Genomic DNA, 22,920 nt, shown 5'->3' on the forward strand with positions numbered 1-22,920 from the left:
AATAAAAGCCTGTTGCATAATAAAGATTTAAAAACTTGTACTTGCTATTGTTTTCATGTGTACTTTCATTATCCAAAACGACATTTAAGCAGAATTTTCTTATCTTGTTTTTATGTTCAATGATTTGAGTTGCTGATGATAGTTAAGGCTCATAAAATATGGACGTAATCCTAAAAAAAATTTTTTACCGTGGGAGACACACTAGTACCTGGAGAATTAACGGGGACTTCTCTCACACATACACAAGACCGTGAAAGAGAATGGGTGTGGGCAAGCACTTCCCATAGTGACCCTTAATTTCTTTGTTTTGGTTTTCTCTCTTAATCCTGCTACCAATGACGTCACAATTATGCACAGTTCCGAGGGGACTGTCTAACCCTGTACTCTATTAATCCTGGGTAGCCATCTGAATTAACAGCCATTCAGAGACAGACAGGATATGACAAGTGGATTACGGTCTTCCAGATATCGATGGAATATTCTACATGATGGACTCAGGAGAGGAAAGAGGTCAAACTTGTTTGGGTATGTAGCATTTCTTGATAAAGATTCACTTATACGGTTTCTTTGTCAGTTGGACAAATACAGAACAGAAAAGTCCGACTACTTCTAGCATTCTGTGTCCTGAAAAGTAATTCATGGTACTGGAATATTGGAACAGGAAGAGTGGAACAGAAGAGACTAGGCTTGAGAATGGCAGCCATTCAAAGTAACAGCCAGTGAGAGACAGACAGGATATGACAAGTGGATTCTGGTATTCCAGATCTCGATGGAATAATCTACAAGATGAACTCAGCCGAGGGAAGAGGTCAAATTTGTTTTAGTATGTAATGTTCCTTGATTAAGATTCACTTGTATTGTTTATTTGTCAGTTGGACAAATGCAGGACAAAAATTTTGACTAGTTCTAGTATGATGTGTCCCTCGGAAAGGAATTTATGGTACCGTTATAGCGGAACAGGAAGAGGGGAACAGAAGAAATTAGTCTTGAGATTGGCATCCATTTGAATTAACAGACATTGATAGGGAGAGGATAAGACAAGTGAATTCTGGTCTTCTAGATCTCGAGGGAATAATCTATAAAATGGACTCAGTAGATGAAAAGGTCAAATTATTTTTTCTGGTATGTAGTGTTCCTTGATAAATATTCACTTTTACTGTTTCTTTGTCAGGTGGAAAAATGCAGAACAAACAATTCTGACTACTTCTAGTAAGATGTGTCCCTTGGAAAGAAATTCATAGTTCTGGAATAGTGGAACAGGATGAAGGGAACAGAAGACACTAGGCTTGAGATTGGCAGCCATTTGAATAACAGCCATTGAGAGACAGACAGATATGACCTGTGGATTTTGGTTCTCCAGATCTCAATAAAAGTTTTTGGGTGAGATAACCATGTCGTCCTGATAGAAGGTTCCTATAAATAGCTTCCTAAGGGATATTTGACTACAGTGATATTCCCAGAGAATTTACCTTTAGGTCTCCAGAATTCTAACTCCTGGCGCGAATATTCTTAAAATTTCTCCTAAGGATATTGCATAAATCAGGGGATGTATATCTTGATACGACACATAGCAATCTTTACCCCGAATAGCATTTTCGCTTCGAGGGGGAGAGTGGCAAAAATAGAAGGGGCGTTATCAAGGTTACCCTTCCTCCCGTACTACTACGAGTATCTACACGGCGCTGTATGTCAACCCAGCGCACTATTCCTTTTAGCGTTGAGCATGGGGCTACAGATATAGTAATTTCGGGAGGGATCCTGCCAAGGCCTTTTCTTGTAGAAAAGGAGGGCGGGTCCATCATGATGACATGGCTATCTCACCCAAAAATAGATTTTTCACTTCACTCAAAATCCGTTTTTTGGGCTCAAGCCATGTCGTCCTGATGGCAGCTTACCAAAGAATTATTAGAAAGTACTGTATCTGTGGATTTTTAAAGTGCCTTAACCTCGGGCCAATTTTTCCTTGGACATCCAGACCATTGAGACATATGACGTTACCGTTATACATCATTACTGCTAAGCATAAACCATGTTAGTGCTACCTGCCCCCTACAGGGAAGAGTCATACTAGACGTAGGAAAGGAGTCTCAAGGTTTGCATATAACATATGAACAAACATAGCATCAACTACATACAGGTCTCGCTGTATGTATAATTAATTGGAACAAGCATTACTAGATAATGTTTGTAACACATATAAGAACAAAGGTATTAGCTATACATATTGTTCGTAAGAGATATATGCAGTTTATTAAAGGGTAATAAAACTCTGATATATTTTTATTGAAAATCAATTGTAGTGCGAAATAAGACGCAAATACACATTGGTAATTTATTGGTAATAAATGACCAACATAAAGTAACATGTATAACATAATGTTAAAAAATGGAATAAGAAACATATCCAACAATCAAAGCACAGAAAATATTTGTTTTCACCTGAAAGGGAAAGGGTATTAATGCTACTGTAAATATGAAAACTTGCTAAATTTTCTAATATGCATTTCTGTGATATTGAATGTCTATTCACACTGTGTAAGTACGCACGGCACAAGTGTTATCTCTATGTTTCTTCACCTCAACTAAATAGAACAGTCCTTAGTGTTACCTTGGTGACACTTATTTCAAAGTATTGCACTGGGAGGTGTCAACACCTTCACCCTTTTCATTGATGGTCCCAATCAGTTCACTGTTCATCGCAGAACTAGATGACAGGTTTTAGTACACTACCTGCCGCCACCACGAATCGCTTGAGTTCATGCACTTGCTTCACATAATGATTGTAGAACACTCTGGATGACTTCCATCCACTGTATGAGCGAAGACGCTCAAAATCCATATACTGAAAAAAGTTCAGTGATGAAGCGATTTTTCTTGGATCATGACCTGCGGGTATACTGTCAGGATCCGCTCTGCGAATAAAATAGGTGATTTTCGCCCTTAGTTGTTTTAGGGATAGGTTTGATCTTGAGGTTTCTCCTTTAAAGAGCTGTCCTCCCCTTAAGTCTGAAGTTCTTTAAAGATAGACCTTTAGACACTCCACTGGACACAGCGAGATATCTTCCTTCAGAAGGCAGATTCTTTTGGTGGGTAGCTCGTTCTTAGCGAGAAATGTTGGATCAGGAAAAAGATTCAGTTCTCCCACTTCTGTGAACTGAATATGGCCCTCATCTCTGGATAGGTCCACTATTTTACTAACTCTGGCCCCCGAGGCTATAGCAACCAAGAAAATAACTTTTTGAGTCAAGTCTTTCAGAGAGCAATCCTCATTTATCACTGTTGAAGCAAAGTGTAGGACCTTGTCCAAGGACCATGAAATAGGCTTTGGAGGGGCTGCAGGCCTGAGTCTAGCACAAGCCTTAGGGATCTTGTTAAAGATTTCGTTTGACAAGTCTACTTGGAAGGCGTATAGCAGAGGTCTAGTCAGAGCTGATTTACACGTAGTTATCGTATTGGCTGCCAGTCCTTGTTTATGAAGGTGGATAAAGAAGGACAAACAGAAGTCCATTGAGATTTCTTTTGGTCCTTTTGCTTTGATGAAAGCAACCCACTTTTTCCAAGATAATTCATATTGTCTTCTGGTTGACTTAGACTTATATTCTTCTAAGAAGCCTATACTGCCTTTCGAGATCCCAAATCTTTTCTTACTACTAAGGAGAGAAAATCATGAGATGAAGGCTTTGGGCTCTTTGTGATGAAGCGAAGACAGTCGACTTCTGTACCTGTTGAGACAGTACTGGGTCCGGCAGAAGGACCAGCCTCAGCTTCAGTTCCAATACTAGAGGGAACCAGTTGTTCTTTGGCCACTTGGGAGCCACTAGAGCTGCCGTTCCCCGAAAGGATCTCAGCTTGTTGAGGACCTTCATTAAGAGATTGGTCGGAGGGAACAGGTAGATCTGGTTCCATCTGTTCCAGTCGAGGGACAGGGTGTCCGTCGCTTCCGCTAGAGGGTCCTCGTATGGGGCCACATAACGAGGTAGCTTCTTGTTGTCGCTCATCGCGAAGAGGTCGATCTGCAGTTTTGGGACTTGACGTAAGATGAAGGAGAATGAGCCTGCGTCTAGGGACCATTCTGACTCTATCGGCGTGAGCCTGGATAGAGCGTCCTCCGTCACATTGCGGAACCCTTGAAGGTGAACTGCTGATAAATGCCATATCTTCTTTTCCGTCAGGCGGAAGATGGACAGAATCACTTGGTTGATTTGGGGCGATCTCGAGCCTTGACTATTCAGACATCTCACTATCACCTCCCTGTCCAGGATCAGTCTTATATGGGCTGATTTGCGAGGGGACAGTTGCTTCAGCGTCAAAAAGACTGCCATGGCTTCCAAAATGTTGATGTGGAAGGTCTTGAATAGAGAAGACCAAGTCCCTCGGACTTTCCATTGATGGGAGTGACCTCCCCATCCTTCCTTTGAGGCATCCATATGGATGATGACTGAAGGTAGAGGTGGTTGTAAGGGTATGGTCCTCTTTAGGTTCTTGGCCTTCGATCCTGGCTTGAGAAGTGATCGTAGTCGGGTCGGTATCGGTCTTCTTAGATCTCTTCGAGCGTTTGATGCGTATCTTCTCCAGACTCCTGATGCATCTTTTAGCTGTGCTCTTAGCACTGGGCCTGTCACTGATGCAAACTGGAGAGAGCCCAGTACTCTTTCCTGTTGGCGTCTTGAGATCCTGTCGGATTTCAGTAGTCTCTTGACAGATCCTGCTATCTCTCTCCTCTTCCCTGGGGGAATGGAGAGATGGTGTGACTTTAAGTTCCAATGTATTCCTAGCCATTGAAACTCTTGAGCTGGAGATAATCGAGACTTCTTGACGTTGATCTTGAATCCCAGATTTTCCAAGAATTGGATCACTTTCTTGGATGCTTACATACACTCCGTCCTGGATGCTGCCCACACCATCCAGTCGTCCAGGTACGCTACTACCCGGACACCTTCTAGGCATAGTTGTTGAACAACTGCATCTGCAAGCTTTGTAAAAATCCTTGGGGTTATGTTTAGTCCAAAGGGCATGGCTCTGAAGACGTACTTCTTTTTCTGTAGCCTGAATCCTAGGTAGGAGAAGAGGGGGCGGTTGATTGGAATATGCCAGTAGGCATCTGCCAGGTCTATCGAGACTGTGTACGCCCCTTTTGGTAATAGGGTCCTTATGTGTTGAAGGGTTAACATCCTGAACTTGTTGTTTTCTTTGAACTTGTTGAGTTGCGACAAGTCCAGAATGACTCTGAGTTTGTCTGAGTCCTTCTTGGGAACACAAGACAGCCTTCCTTGGAATTTGATGGACTTTGCCCTCCTTATCACTCGCTTGCTCAGAAGTTCTAGGGTGTATTCTTCCAGTACGGGGGTGGAGTGTTGGAAGAATTGAGGAAATGGTTGCGGAGCCTTCCTCCAGCTCCCTCCGATTCAGTTCTTGATTAGGCTGTGGGCCCAAGGATCGAAGGTCCAACGATGCTGAAAATGTTGGAGTCTTCCTCCTACCGGAAGCATCTCATTGCTTCAATTGTCCGGAGGATTTACCTCCTTGACCGCGTCCTCCCTTACCCCATTTACCTCTTGGGGGGTATCTACAGGAGCCCCGTTTACACCCTCTACTCTTGGGACGAAAGGTAGTGGTCTGCCTCTCGAACGCAGGGTTGAATGCTGGTGACTGGGCAACCAGCTGCTGAGGCACCATCTGATAAGTTGGTTGGGGTTGAGCCACCATCTGGGGCACCGCCGTCGTGGGAACTGTGGGAAGTTGTTGTTGTTGCTGCTGTCTGGCAGGGCGAGAGGGCAACCTGGGTATTTTAGTCTTTCTCTTAGGCTGGGGACCCTTATCCTGGGAAGACTTCCTCTTCGCTGACATGCCCCACTTCTGGAGGTTTCTATTCTCCATGGCAGCCTTGTCTACGACTTCCTTGATCACTTCACTCGGGAAGAGGTCCTTTCCCCAGATATTGGAAGCTATCAGCTTCTTGGGTTCGTGCTTTACTGAAGCAGAAGCAAACACGAACTCCCTACATGCACGTCTGGCTTTGACAAAGCCATACAGGTCCTTGACCACAGTAGCCAAATGTGTTTTGGCCATGACCATGTTCATATCCGGGGTTTTGCTATTGCTTGCCGTTGTCTCTAGACAAATCTTAAGAGAAAGAGATGCGGCAAGTCTTTCCTTTGTCTCTTGCTCCCTACGCAAGAGAAAGTCAGACAGCTTAGGGAGATTTTTGCTCCAGCTTCCCAACTGAGAAGGTAATGTGGACTTCCTTCCAGTCCTTATCTTCCGTGGGCAGGGCTAAAAGTAAAGGTCTACACTCCTCGAGTGCAGGGCAAGGTTTGCCTCTCTCTATTGCCTTCATGACTGCCTTAAGACTCTTTGATGTAAAGGGAAAGGCTAACGAGGCTGGAGCAAGAAAGGTGGGGTGTTTCTTGCTAAGGGCTGGAACTTTCGAGTTAGTGAAGTCCTTCTGCTTCAGTCTACTAGATAAAAGAGACTGAGCCTTCCCGTGGTCAAGTACAATGACCTCCTTCGGTTCTGTCTACTCCTTGGATGTTGGTTCCGTCTTCAGACGGACGAAGCAGTCTGGGTAAGACTGAAAGCTGGGCCAGAATTCGACTTCCTCAATAATAACTTCTCTGATATGAAGATCTTGCCGCTGGTAATAGGCATTTATTCTGCATACCTCCAGGGATTAACATCAGAGTAAGGTGGAAGATCTTTAACATTGAGTCTCTTATGAGACCCACGGGATGCGGTGAGATGGTCCATTCTTCTTTGCCATTCAGCGTCCCTTTCTTCGTTTTGTTTACGAAGACTCTCCATCATTGCCATGAGACTGGCCATTGCCTGTCTCATGAGAGTCTCTTATGAGACCCACGGAATGCGGTGAGATGGTCCATTCTTCTTTGCCATTCAGCGTCCCTTTCTTCGTTTTGTTTACGAAGACTCTCCATCATTGCCATGAGACTGGCCATTGCCTGTCTCATGTCATCTGACGGAGGAGCAGAAGACGTAGAAGGTAACGGTTCTGGGGCCGGAACTGATGAAACGAACTCCGATTTGACATCATCCTCTTCTTCCTCTTCTTCTTCAGGAGCCAAAGTGGACTCCTCTTCGAGACCTTCCGCTAGAAGGTCCTTGTCGGTATCCTCAGACACCTCCAACATCCTCTCATCTAGGTGGATGTCCTTCATATCGTCGGAGACGTCCGTATCTACGGCAATCTGGACGCAAGGGATCTAAGGTCGTGACTGGGGTATGATAGCTTCCACACCCGCTTTTGGGAACAGCAAAGCGTGCATCCTTTCGCTAGGAAGGTAAGGCCCCGTGGTGTTTTTCTGAAACCCACGAACCCATCTGCGCAGCTTCTCTCGAGCTGCATCCCTTGACTCCGCTGTCTTGGGGTCATCAAACGCCTCGGTCACCAAGGCCTTGCAGATCTTGCCGTCCTGGGGATCCCAGTACCGAAGATATCCCATGGTAGTGGTGCAGAGGGCATGAGCTTTGCACTCTACATGGCCACAGAAGTGTTTGAACCTCACGTTGCAGAAGACTACTTGGCACTTGGGATGGTCCTCCTGTAAGGAGAGGAAAATTAGATGAGTATGCGGTAGTTTATCTCACTTGGTAAACTATATAAATATTATTATTAATATTATTGCATTATAACTTAGGATAGACAAGCTAGAAAGGAACTAGGAAAGACACATACTTGTATTTCCTGTCCAGTCAATTGCTGCGACCTCCCCTATTCGAAAATAATAGAGAGATGTAAAAAATACAAATGCAAAAAATTCAAGCATTTATTAGGTGAATCTGAAGCAACACTCCCAGCAAGGTAAGAAGCTATCTTTAATAGTACCTTCCCAGGAAGACAACGATGCCGCCCAGATGTTTGGTACCCTAGGCACTGGCTACCAAATCCCCCTACACTTCGAATACCTCGAATCCTAAAAAAACAGAAGAAAGCTGTCAATCAATGAGACAAAAATCAATAGCTGTGACAAGACAAAGTTACAAAAGTTTTCATTAATTTAATATCACAGTTAATTAAAGGATCTCACAAGTGTAAAAAATTGACTGACTTAAGAGTTAAGGAATCGAGATTATTTTTTAAAGGTTTGATGAAGGTGTACTAAAATAATAGGGCAACTTTAAAGTCTTGTTCTGTGTGCCAAACGGAACGAGACCTACCTCAAAGAATGCCTTGCGCTGGTTTGTTCAGTTGAGTAATCCATTCAGGTGCGTAATCCATTGAGGTGCGTAATCCATTCAGGTGCAATAATCCATCCAACGGTCACCAAACTTGATGGACAGTTTCTTTGGACATAGCAGCAGATCTCATGTCCCGCCCATCAGTAATTACGAAAGCAGGGATGATTAACGTGAAGTCTTACATGAACCGCATGGCAAAATAATCCTCACTGTGAAACAGCACACGACTTCATGCAATACTGAAAATAATATTCACGTCAAATTATAAGAACATTGGCGACTTGTGTTCACCGTGAAGAGTGGAAGGAATCTGCCTGGTCTTGGATAACCTTCGCCAAGGTAAACAGTAGTTTTAATCGGCGGTGGCGATAAAACGCGTAACTAGCACTCAAGGTAGTTACGCTCATTAAGGTATATAAATGGTGTCTCGAATTATTTAAAGCACACAGCAAGGCTTATTCAATTAATTAAATAATAAGATCCTTTAATCTATCTGCGTATCAGTAAAAATACAAGGAAACCAGAAAAATAAAAATGATAGAAAAATGTACTATAGATACAGTTTTTCGTATATCCCCCAAAATTAAAACCTAGAGTTTTCTTACTCAGGAAACCCAAGGGAAGGGTTCTAACCTCTAGGGGTAGATAAGTGTAACTTAACACTGACCTTTCCCAAGGTTTTAATAAAGTGGGTAAATGGTAACTGATCATTTATCAGTTTGTTGAAAGAAATCTTTCTTTCAGTATATAATTGGTCTCAACAAAAGACTGTGCAAGGATACACAGGGTATGTTGGAAAATAACTACTGTATAATATATACTATAGTTTTCTGTCTGCAGTATGATTTATACTGCAAATATACTGGCTACTGTATAATTATATACTGTAGTTTTAGCCAGCAACATGACACCGGCTGGGGTAGTGCCCGGCGGCACCAACTCGGCCGGCATTTGCCGGCTGGGGTAGTGCCCGGCGGCACCGACCCTGCTGGCATCTACCAGGTATGCTAGCACCGGGCGGTACCGGCCCCGCCGGCGTCTCGCTGGCTGGGGTAGTGCCCGGCGGCACCGACCCGGCCGGCATCTGCCGGGTGGGTTAGTACCTGGCGGCACTAGCTGACAGAGAGAGAGAAAGCATGGAGTGAAGGGTACCTTATTTAATGTTTGTTAACAATAAATAAGGGTGTAAGTACTTAATCTTACTGCCTTCCTCCAGAAGGAAGGTTCAAATGGAAGGGGAGAATGTATCATTCAGTCTTCCATCCAAACACAAACTGTTAAAGGTCACTGCCGGCCACTGGTATGTGGATGGCAGTCCAAGAGAGGACTGAAGAACACTACAGAATAGGGTTCTCCCACTGGCAGCCGGCCCAGCTTTTCCCGGAGCCTTGCGTCTATAAGGGAAGGCAAAGCGACTAAACAGCTGCTATGTAGGAGCCCCGGCCGGCCCCACATCCCACCAGCAAGCGACGAGATTGTAGGACGACGGCCAAAGGGTTGCGATGGCTAGGCCATCACTAAAGGACACAGGGGGTAGGGAAAAGGGTCCTGTATGAAGTGTGGAAGGAGGTGGCAGGATTGCCGGTCCTACCACACAACGAAGAAACTCTGTTTCAATATCGGTGCCGTCCTAGGCGGCAGAAGAATATCTATTCTTCAACCTAGGGTCTGCCAATAGAGTTAAGGGGGAGGCAGCAGGCTTGCCACCCCCTCTCAACCTGGGAGAAACATCGTTTCAGTGCCGGCGCCATCTTAGGCGGCAGAAGAATATCTATTCCTCAGCCTAGGGTCTGCGAGCACAGGACTAGTCTTCTAGATCGCAGGGGAGAAGGTGGCTGCATCTTACAACCACTTCAAGTGCAGCCTAGGGAGGTCTAGCCTCCTATGCCGGCGGCTTAAGCCGGCAGGGGAGTGACTACTCACCCTGCCGGCCGGCCACCGGCAAAAGACTGAATACTCTGAGGTTCTGTCAAAAATCCAAAGTCGGCTATCTGCCGGCTAGGGAAAGAGACAGAAAACACTAGCCTAGTCATGCCAGAATGTTTACTCAAGGGCAAGACCAAGATAGGGTTGTAGCCTATGGCTGCTCTCAGAGGGGAGAAGGGATTACCCTTAAATCTCCACTGGAGACGAGTATCGATTTATATAATAATTCTAGGAGATATCTATCTCCGCCTGAATTGATAAAACGATACACAAGGGTAAACCGGGAACATGTATGAAAGTATACTAAAGCACCTAGGCTAGTAACCTAGTGCCAGGCGAGATTCGGTTACCTTAATCGCCGAAACTCTCTCGTGTACGATCGATGAGGAAGAGGAAATATATGCAATCAATATATCTTACAGGTATAAATTGCCTAAATAGCTTCATATTTAATTGCTATTACAACTAGGAATGTCATTCTATATCATGCATGAAGGTAAACTAAAGCGCGTAGGCTAGGAAGCCTAGTGCGGGCAAGGTTCGGTTACCTAAATCGCCGAAACTTTAAAAAATACAATCGGCATAATAAATAACTTCCTAGAATATATAACTGAATAGCTTCGTAAATATTCATGCTATTAAAACCGGGATAGTCGTTCAGGTTAACTAACTAACACATGCGTTACGAACGACAGCGCCCATGGCGCCTCCGGTGAAGGCGAAACTCCAACACTTAAAATTAATCTAATTTCACTGTGAGGCAGGAGCTAAAATTTATACAATGTAAAGATCAAATACTCAACTTTCCAGAGGCTGAAGAGGCTGGAGATTGCATGATATATCCAGAAAAACCAAAGCGTAACAAGAGAGCAACAAGGAAAATCACTGTGCGAGACCGCTACAACTATAGGAATAGCGCGCTGGGTTGACATACAGCGCCATCTAGATACTTGTAGTGGTACGGGAGAAGGGTAACCTTGATAACAGCTCCCCTTCTATTTTTGCCACTCTCCCCCTTGAAGCGAAAACGCTATTCGGGGTGAAGATTGCTATGTGTCGTATCAAGATATACGTCCCCTGATTTATGCGATATCCTTAGGAGAAATTTTAAGGATATTCACGCCAGGAGTTAGAATTCTGGAGACCTAAAGGTAAATTCTCTGGGAATATCACTGTAGTCAAATATCCATTAGGAAGCTACTTATAGGAACCTTCCATCACGACGACATAGCTTGAGCCCAAAAAACTAATCTACAAGATGGACTCAGCCTGGGGAAGTTGTCAAATTTCTTCTGGTATGCAGTGTTACTTGAAAAAATTTCACTTGTACTGTTTCTTTATCACGTAGACAAATGCAGAACAAACAATTCTGATTATTTCAAGTATGATGTGTCCCTTGGAATGGTATTCATTGTTCTGGAATATAGGAACAAGAAGAGGGAACAGAAGACATTAGGCTTGAGATTGGCCACCATTTGAATTGATAGCCATTATGAGACAGACAAGATATGATAAGTGGATTCCGGTCTTCCAGGTGTTGATGGAATAATCTACAAGATAGACTCAGCAGAGGGAAGTGGTCAAACTTGTTCTGGTATGCGGTGTTCCTTGATAAAGGTTCACTTGTATTTTTTTTTTTTTAGGTGGACAAAGGCAGAAAAAATCAGTCTGACTTCTTGTAGTATGCTGTGTCCCTTGGAAGGTAATTTGTGATTCTGGAATAGTGGAACAGAAGAGACTAGGTTGAGATTGGCAGCCATCTGAATTAATCCTTTGAGAGACTGACAGGATATGACAAGTGGAATCTGGCCTTCCAGATCTCGATGGAATAATCTACAAGATGGACTCAGCAGAGGGAAAAGGTCAAATTTTTTTTCTGTATGGAGTGTTGCTTGATAAAGATTCACTTGTACTGTTTCTTTGTTAGGTGAACAAATGCAGAACATAAAATTCTGACTACTTCTAGTATAATGTGTCCCTTAGAAATGAATTCAAGGTACTGAAATATTGGAGCTGGAAGAGTGGAACAGCTGACACTGGTTTGAGATTGGCAACTATTTAGATTCACCGCCCTTGGGAGACAGACAAGATATGAAAAGTGGATTCCTGTCTTCAAGATCTCGATAAAATAATCTACATTCTACAAGATGGACTCAACAGAAGGAAGTGGTCAAACTTGTTCTGTTATGCAGCGTTCCTTGATAAAGATTCACTGGTACTGTTTCTTTATCATGTGGACAAATGCAGAACAAGCAAGTCCCTTGGAAAGGAATTCATGTTACTGGAATAGTGGAACAGGAAGAGTGGAACAGAAGAGAGTAGGCTTGAGATTGGCAGCCATTTAAATTAACAGACATTGAGAGACAGACAGGATATGACAAGTGGATTCCTGTATTCCAGGTCTCTATAGAATAATCCACAAGATGGACTCAGTAGTAGAAATTTGTCAAACTTGTTCTGGTATGCAGTGTTCCTTGATAAAGATTCCCTTGTATTTTTTCGTTGTCAGGTGGACAAATGCTGACGAGAAAAGTCCGACTACTTCCAGTATTCTGTGCCCTGAAAAGTATTTTATGGTACTGGAATAGTGGAACAGGAAGAGTGGAAAAGAAGAGACTAGGCTTGAGAATGGCAGCCATTTGAATCATCAGCCATTAAGAGACAGACAGGATATAACAAGTGAATTCCGTTCTTCCAGATCTCTATGGAATATTCCACAATATGTACGTAGCACAGAAAAGAGATGAAACTTGTTTTGGTATGTGGTGTTCCTTTACAAAGATTCACTTGTACTGTTTCTTTGCCATGTGGACAAATGCAGAACAGACAAGTCCGACTACTAGTATTCTGTGCCCTGAAAAGTATTTCATGGTACTGGATTAGTGGAATCGGAAGATTAGAACAGAAGAGACTAGGCTTGAGAATGGCAGTGATTTAAATTAACAGCCATTGAGAGACAATCAGGATGTGACAAGTGGATTCCGGTCTTCCAGATGTCTATGGAATTATCTACAAGATGGACTCAGCAGAGGAAAGAGGTCAGATTTGTTCTGGTAAGTAGAGTTCCCTTGATAAAGATTCACTTGTACTGTTTTTTTGTCAGGTGGACAAATGCAGAAGAGACAAGTCCGACAACTTCTTCCATGCTGTGTCCTGGAAAAGAATACAGGGCACTGGAATAGTGGAACAGGAAAAGTGGAACAGAAGACACTAGGCTTTAGATCGGCAATCATTTAAATTAACAGTCATGGAGATAGAGAATAAGACAAGTGGATTTTGGTCCTCCAGATCTCGATGAACTAATTTACAAGATGGACTCAGCAGAGGGAAGTGGTCAAATTTGTTCTGGTATGCGGTGTTCCTTGATAAAGATTCACTTGTACTGTTTTTTTTTTTTTTTTTTTTTTTTTTTTTCAGGTGGAAAAAGGCAGAAAAAACAAGTCTGACTTCTTGTAGCATGCTGTGTCTTTTGGAAGGTAATTTGTGATTCTGGAATAGTGGAACAGAAGAGACTAGGTTGAGATTGGCAGCCATCTGAATTAATCCTTTGAGAGACTGATAGGATATGACAAGTGGAATCTGGCCTTCCAGATCTCGATGGAATAATCTACAAGATGGACTCAGCAGAGGGAAAAGGTCAATTATTTTTCTGTATGGAGTGTTGCTTGATAAAGATTCACTTGTACTGTTTCTTTGTTAGGTGAACAAATGCAGAACATAAAATTCTGACTACTTTTAGTATAACGTGTCCCTTAGAAATGAATTCAAGGTACTGCAATGTTGGAACTGGAAGAGTGGAACAGCTGACACTGGTTTGAGATTGGCAACTATTTAGATTCACCACCCTTGAGAGACAGACAGGGTTTGATAATAATAATAATAATAATAATAATAATAATAATAATAATAATAATAATAATAATAATAATAATAATAATAATAATAATAATAATAATAATAATAATATACAGAGGTACAATAGGGGTACAGTGATCTTACACTTTTGATATCAGCAAAAAAAGATGACATATGCAATAATATCAGTGATATAGTACAAACATCAATTAGTAGGTCGACCACAGAGTTCTAAGGTCTGGGTAGTAAAATCACAATAGCATTATCGCTTAATAATGATGATAACATGCATATCAGCAAACAAAAATAGAGAGAAAAAAAAATGGCGATGACAATGCTTATTATGTTGGAACAAAAATTGTTTGGATAATGATAGAACTCGGGGAAAAAAATCTAGTCACAGAGCAGGTGGTGTGAATGAAAAACAGGACTTCCAGACAACAGAGATATAACATAATAAAACACGTTATCATAACATTCCTGGGTATTATACCTAAGTTATTTAGTGATGAAGATTCGGCTTAGCCACACTATCAAAGATTAGTAAATACAATTCATTGCACTGACGCTTCCCTATTCCAGGTTTCCCACATTTTGGATTCTATTCTAGCTGCACTTGCAAGCACATTTTGAATTAGGGGATTTTCACTAGATCGTAGGCGGGAGGTGAGACTTACTATAGAGCGTCGAATGATGGTTTTTAGGTTATCCAGTCTATTTTCAACAAACATCGCTGAAGCTGAATGGTGCCTCGGGGTATTGGTGAGGCGTCTTAGGATATCATTGTGAATGACTGTGATACCTCTCATCGATTCACGCGTATAGTTTGCCCATAGCGAGCAGCCGTACACGTTATAGCAGTAAGTTTGAAACAGGAGTTTTTTTATATCTTGGCGGCAGAACGCAAATCTTCTCGTTACCATGTTCCCTAGACAACACAATTTACGTCACCTGTTTTCAATGTCAGATGTGTCCTTTAAATCGTTCGTAATGATATGACCTAGGTAAGGAAAATCATTGACAAATGCTAGCTAATGGTTTTGGAGGAAAATATGTGGGTCTTCTACAAATCGGAGTGCTCTAGGAAGGATAGACATGCTTTGAGTCTTCGATTCATTATAGATTATGTCATGTTCATTAGCGTATGCGTTGCAGGTGTCAATAAGACGTTGTAGGCCTTGGGAAGAGAGGGAGATGAGGACCCTATCGTCAGAGTAGCAAGGTTATTTATGGTAAAGCCATTAACTGTACAACCAATTGGAAGTGAATTCAGTCTGTTATTCAAATCATCTGTGTAAACATTAAATAAATATGGTGAGAGGACGCCTCCTTGCCTGAGATCGTTAAATGAACCGAATGGCAGAGATAGGACATTGCCCCATTTGACACAGAACTGCTGTGTTGAGAACCAACAGTATAATATGCCGATGAGATATAGAGGAGTTCCCCTTTTGCGTAGTTTTAAAAAGAGTTTCAGATAGTTTACTCTGTCAAATGCCTTTCGCACGTCCACAAAACATAAGTAGACGGGTGAGGCCGAGGATATTTAGAAATTCAATATCTCCTTTAGAATATGTATACAGGTGTCAGTCGAGTAATCAGTCTTAAAACCAAATTGATTGTCTGCGTTGTGGAGAAGGGGTGCAAGGTGATGGAATAGAAGAGATTTAAATATTTTCGATGAAATTGTTGTGATGGCGATGAGGCGGTAGTTTCCTGGGTCACTCACATCCTTCAGTTTGTTTTTTATGAGAGGTATTAAGTGGACAAGTAGAAGGGTTTCGGGGAGATATTAGTGTATTATACAGGCACTGAATAGTGCAGCAAATAGGATATGAATTATAGGGTGGCAGAATTTGAAAGCCTCGGCCGGATGCCCTGTTACCAGGTAATTTCTTGATAGTCTCGCACACGTCACTCAGAGAGATACAGTCACTATATTGAAATTCCATATTGACATTGATGAGAGTATCCACTTCCCTCTGGGTATTTTGGTTATTCATACAATTTTGGATGGTGCTAAAGTGATTCCCCCACATTCTTGCAATGGATTCTTTGCCAACTGCAGCCCCTGCTCTTTGGGATAATCTGTTTGACTTTGGGTTTAGTGAATTAATATCTTTCCAAAGACGGGGGAAGTCATGGGTGGTCAATTTTCTAGATAATGCATTGGCTCGTAGCTGATTTTCGTTGCTACGACATTGACGAAGAGCAAGTTTGAACTGTGCTTTCGCTTGCCTCATCCGTAGGGCAAGGGGACCTTCTCTCTGGCTACCATCGTTCCTCCAAAGAAGGAACATTTCTCGAGAGTGTGCATAGAGGTCTTTAATTAAATTATTCCAACCAGGTATGTTTCAATGGTTACCTCTGGAGAGTCTAAACGTGTCTCTGCCAGAGTTCCATAAGGCATTTATTATATTTATGTAGAATTCCTTTAGTTTTGTTTTATGCTGTTCGTTGCGGCACTTAGGATTATTGCAGAGCAGGACTTCAGCAGGTGGGGTTATCGAGTGGAGATTACTTTCAGATGAGCGTTCGAATGCAGTGGATTTTTGGAGGTTGGAGAAGTCCCATGTGATGGATGGTAGCCTCTCCATTTAGATGGGTACCGCCAGGAGGGAGGGTGTATGAAATGTGACCTGCAGGGGTATGTGGTTGAATGCAGACGAAAGGTCGTATCATATAATACATTCAGTGATAGAGCTGTGCAGGCGGTCAGTGGTAATACAATGATCAAGCCAGGATATGCTGGACATATTATTTATATTTTGTATATAAGTAAAGGAGGAAGGAGGCAGGATGGCAACATCGCTAATTTGAAGAGATTGGTGACGACAGAGACGCTGTAATTCATTATAAAATAGTCTAGTTGGGTGTGCATTAAAGTCTCCTATTAGGCACACACGGTCAGCGGAGGTATCACTAATAATACCTTCAACTTCTCCTAACAATATACAATACTGATCAAAGTTTGACTGGCACTCCCAGGGGCAGTATGCATTAATCACTAACATGGTTTTACCTTCGAACATTACTTGCAGGCCGAGAAGTCTGTCAGTTTGATACGTCAATGGTTTCACGCACTTATCCAAAGATCTATGCCATAGAAATGAGAGACCACCTTTCGGACGACCTTTATTTTAGTCGTGAGTATCCATCGACGAGACAGAGAAGCTGTTATAATCAACATGAACTGAATCACTGATAGCCAGGTCATGGGGAGGAGTAAGGTTTCTTGCAGCGCAATAATGCCACGGAAATCATTGCAGAACTCATTAAGAACAGGTAAATTCCGCTTAATCCCATATATGTTCCAAGACAAAATACTTAATGACTCCATGAATTTTGTCGACCTTTGGAGATAAGAGCAGAAATCTCAGCTGGTATGGGTGTGGCAGGAGCCGAGGCATTACTGGGTGAGGCTGATTGTCGTAGATCAATTTAGGCGTTTAGGGTCCTTGGGGGAGGCTGGTCTCTCTTAAGATCATAAAAAGGACACTCGTATTTCAGAGCTAAAGTTTTTGCCTACAAGGACCTTCCGATGATGGAATAAACAGGAAACCCTTACACTTTAGGCTATGAAGAATGAGAGGGTCTGATCCTGTTAGTTTCCTAACATGTAGCCTGATGGCATCTTCAGTCACTGAGGAATGCAGGTTGTGGACAACGACGTGGCACCTCTTCTGTGGGCGATGGTAAGGGGAGATATTCCCAGATGAATGCTGGCTGACCTGTCTGTGGTTGCGGTCGGGTCGGAACTTTGTCTTTCGCCGAGAGGTCTGCCAACCCTCGTCGTCTTCTTGGGCATTTGACATTAGGGCTCTGGCATATGAGTTGGTCGCAGGGGGCGAGGGGGGAGAGGTAGGAGTGGATGGTACTTCTCTTGAAGCTCTTCTGTCTAACGATTGGGAGGAGGAAGTGGTGGTATCCAAAACTGGTGTTTGCTTCGTAACGATCCTTGGCCCTGTATCAGGCTGGTCAGAGAGGGTGTTTTGTGGATCCGAGGTGGCCGAGCTGTCAGTCGAGGGTTGTTCATGAATTAACTGGGGTCATTCAACTTATTATATTTTTCCTTCAAATCTCCAATTTGATTTGCAGCCCCATTACAGCGAATGCATCATTGATTTGCAGAGCCATTGCATCATTGATTTGCTGCTTCATTGCAGCAATGGCATCACTGATTTGGTGACCTAATGCGTCACTGATTTGTTACCTCATTTTAGCAATTGCATCGATGATTTGCTGACCCACTGCATCACTAATTTGCTGCCTCATTGCAGCGATTGCATTAGGGATTGCACTGAGATCTTTAGAGTTATTTCACAGCGAAGTTGATAATTCCAAGGCTTTTACTGTAATGTTATGTACAGTCAATATGTTGAGGTCAGTTGGCTGGGCAGGAGGTAGGGTGTCTGGGTCATCCGGGCAAACGGTAACATTTGTTGTGGTTTTGAGCCATTTTGACATGAGAGAGATTTTCTTCTGAGAAATCAGGCTATTTGCATTTCGATCATTCCGAATGCCATCGGGCATATAGTCTTTGCACGAGACATATGCAATTGTGAGATCTTCTTCCGAGAAAAGATTTCTAACGACATCTGTGATGTACTCCGGATCGCTGTTGTTAGAGCGAGAATTGATAAAATAAACACAATTGTTCTGTATGTGAGGGAGGGAGGGGCGAGAGGCACTATCGACACTCGGGGTCATTTTTTATGTCAACCTTGTGGTTAGGGTGAGCTAGGAGCAACCCGTTACTTCTCACTTTTTATTTTTCTTAATTTCCCTGTTTGAACCGAAAGCAGCCAATGGCACTGAGGGCAGAAGAAATTTCGGGCGCTGATTGGATTAGAGGGAAATTTTCTATTATAACAGGAAGCACAGGATGTGACAAGTGGATTCCTGTCTTCCAGATCTCGATAGAATAATCTACATTCTACAAGATAGACTCAACAGAGGGAAGTGGTCAAACTGTTCTGTTAGGCAGTGTTCCTTGATAAATATTCACTTGTACTGTTTCTTTGTCAGATGGACAAATGCAGAACAAACAATTCTGAATACTTCTACCATGATGTGTCCCTTGGAAAGGTATTCATGTTACTGGAATATTGGAAGAGGAAGAGTGGTACAGAAGACACTAGGCTTTAGAATGGGCACCATTTGAATTAATTGCCATTGAGAGAGACGGGACATGACAAGTGGATTCTGTCCTTCCACATTTCTATGGAATAATCTACTAGATTGACTTAGCAAAGGGAAGAGGTCAAACTTGTTCTGGTATGCAGTGTTCCGTGATGAAGATCCATTTGTACTGTTTCTTTGTCAGGTGGACAAATGCAGAGCAAATAAGTCTGACTACTTCTTGTATGCTGTGTCCCTTGTAGAAGAATTTGTGGTTCTGGAATATTGGCACTGGAAAAGTGGAACAGAAGAGACTAGGCTTGGGAATGTCAGCTGTCTGAATTGACAGCCATTGAGAGACAGACAGGATAGGACAAGTGGTGTCCGATCTTTAAGATCTCTAGGAAATAATGCACAAGATGGACTCAGCAAAGGGAGGAGGTCAAACTTGTTATGGTATGTAGTGGTCCTTGATAAAGATTCATTTTTACTGTTTCTTTGTCAGGTGGACGAATGCATAATAAACAATTCTGGCTACTACTAGTATATTGTGTCTCTTGGAGAAGAATTCATTGTATTGGAAGAGTGGATCAGAAAACACTAGGTTCTAGATTGGAAGCCATTTGAAATGACAGCCATTGAAAGACAGACAAGGCTGACGAGAGAGAGAGAGAGAGAGAGAGAGAGAGAGAGAGAGAGAGAGAGAGAGAGAGAGAGAGAGAGAGAGAGAGAGAGAGAGAGAGAGAGTAGTGCAGCACAATGTAGTCAAACCTGTCTTGCCACACCATCTTGTACACGCTTTCATGCCATCTGAAAAACAATCAATGAAGCCTCAATGAAGCTTTTTACAACAGTCTTAACATACCAAATGTTATCGCACTTCCACAAACGCTTAATTGAAGTAAAGCTTACCCAACAATGGCTATTGTAGCAAAAGCTCACATTAGATAAAGCTTATCCTAAAGAAAGCCTTCGTAGGAAAAATCTTATTCTCCAGAATGTTTACCTTAGATAAAGCTTAACCCAACAAAAATCTTACCATTGGAAAAACTTACTATAATAGTTTTTATCAAATAAAGCTTACATTATATAAAAATCATCCCAATAATCAGGTTATCCAAAAAAAAAAAAAAAAAAAAAAACTTCCTCTAAAAAGCTTACCTTAGATAAAGTTTACCACCACAAAAATAGAATATTAACCATAAAGCTTACCCCAACCAAAGCTTATCTTAACAGAAGAGCTTACTCCAGCAAAAACTTACCTTATGAAAAAAGCTTACCATAGCAAAAGCTTGCCTTAACAGAAGAGCTGTGAAAAGGAGAATGTGAATGTGCGCTTGCAGTAAATAATAATAATAATAATAATAATAATAATAATAATAATAATAATAATAATAATAATAATAATAATAATAATAATAATAATAATAATCTTTATTTCAGCAAAAGCCATATACAGAGTTACAATAAGAGTACAGTGATCTTACACTTTTGACATCGGTAAAAAATAGATGAGATATGCAATAATATCAGTGATATATTATAAACATCAATTAGCAGGTTGACCATAGAGTTCTAATGTTTGGGTAATAAAATCACAATAGAATTAACGCTTAACAATGATGAAACATACATAGCATACAAAAAGAGAAGGAGAAAAAAAAATGGCGATGACAATGATAAATATGTTGGAACAGAAATTGCTTGAATAATGAAAGAACACGGAAAAAAAAAATCTAGTCACAGAGCAGGTGGTGTGAAGGAAATACAGGACTTCCCGACAGCAAAGATGTAACATAATAAAACACGTTATCATAACATTACTGGGTATTATCCCCAAGTTATTTAGTGATGAAGATTTGGCATAGCCACACTATCAAAGATTAGTGAATACAAATCATTGTACTGACGCTTCCTTATTCCAGGTTTCCCACATTTTGGATTTTATTCTCGCTGCACTTGCAAGCACATTTTGAATTAGGGGATTTTCACTAGACCGCAGGCGGGAGGTGAGACTTACTATAGAGCGTCGAATGATGGTTTTTAGGTTATCCAGTCTATTTTCAGCAAACATCGCTCAAGCTGAATGGTGCCTCGGGGTATTGGTGAGGCGTCTTAGGATATCATTGTGCATGAGTGTGATATGTCTCATCGATTCACGCGTATAGTTTGCCCATAGCGAGCAGCCGTATACGTTATAGCAGTAGGTTTGAAACAGGAGTTTCTTTATATCTTGGTGGCAGAAGGCAAATCTTCTCGTTACCATGTTCCCTAGACAACACAATTTACGTCGCCTGTTTTCAAAAAAGATAAAAGTAATAATCGTAAAATCAGAGAATTGAAAAATGCTCAATTGATTTGGGAACAAGAAAAAGAGACATGAAACATGAATGAGAGGAATTGGAGAAGGAAAAATATATTGGGCAAAATGAAATTATGGACGTGCAGTTGGAAAAAATCAGATGGGAACGTAAACTACAGGACGTTGAAAAGGAAAAAGTTATCCTGAAACAACACAATGTTATCATGGGAAAAATCTGGAAGAACAACTTATCATGGAAAATGAAATTGTCATGAAGAAGATGAAAATAGAGGACATGGAGAGAAAGAAAATAGCCATGGAAAATTAAATTGACACGAAATATAAGAAAATAGAGGACATGAAACGGAAAAAGATTGTCATGGAAAATGAAATTAACACGAAGATAAAATATTGACGACATGGAGAGTGACAGAATTATCTTGAAAAATAAAATTAAGGGGATGGGAGAAGTTAAAGATGAAATATGCAAATTAAATGGTGATATCGTTCATGCCCAATTCGATATCCAACTATTAGAACACAAAACAGTGATTATTTGGAAAAGATAAATGATTTAGAAGGCCAAGTTAATATTCTGTTTAAGCGTACAGAGGGATTACCAAAAAAAAAAAAAAAAAAAAAAAAAAATCTTGATAATTTTAGGAATGATGGCAGCTGTAATAGGAGCTTGAAAATTAGTTCCAATAAAGATTATGCAGGAAACGTCCCAAAGTGACGATGGAAGGGACATGCATGTGTCAACGGAACAATAACGTGTAGTAGCAAGATGGAAGAAGAGTGCTGGTTGAGAACGGAATCTCTGGAAAAGAGCAAAGAAAAAATGGCAGTACTTGGGGATCGGATGGGCCATGAGAATCATAAGCCTGCTTTGTGTGAAAAATAGAATGAGAATGCGCGCTTGCAATCTAAAAGTAAGAGTATGGATTGTAAAATTAGAGAACTGAAAAAATCTAAATTGATTTGGGAACAAGAAAAAAAAAAAGGAAGCAAAAAATTGGAGGAATTGAAGGAAAAACATATTTGGCAAAATAAAATTATGGACATGGAGATGGATAAAAAATCAGCAGGAACATAACATACAGGCTTTTGGAGAAAAAAAAAAAAGTTATCCTGAAACAACCTCTGGCAAAAATTGGGGTGCCTCATCTAGAGGAGAGTCGGGAATTTAGGACACTGCGTTTTTTATTACCTTCCTTTGTCCTATCATTAATTGCGTTAAAAAGAAATAGTGTACCGCCTCGAATTGTTTGAGAGGTTCAATATATTTACAAAAGTTTCGGAGATTTTGAGAGAAAATAGAATACAGTTACTCTCACAAGGAATCTGGATTTGCCTATTTTTTCTGTAATAGTTTGAAGGAAAACACGGTGCATAAACTATAGCCGGCGAAAATCCTTTTTACTGTCATTCATCTATGGCTATTGAGGAATCGGCAAGGCTTTCACCAAACTAATATTTCATTAATGCATTTCTTTCTCGAAACATACTAAAATCCAAATGAT

The sequence above is a fragment of the Palaemon carinicauda genome, chromosome 9 (genome assembly GCF_036898095.1).
Source record: "Palaemon carinicauda isolate YSFRI2023 chromosome 9, ASM3689809v2, whole genome shotgun sequence".
Classification (NCBI taxonomy): domain Eukaryota; kingdom Metazoa; phylum Arthropoda; class Malacostraca; order Decapoda; family Palaemonidae; genus Palaemon; species Palaemon carinicauda.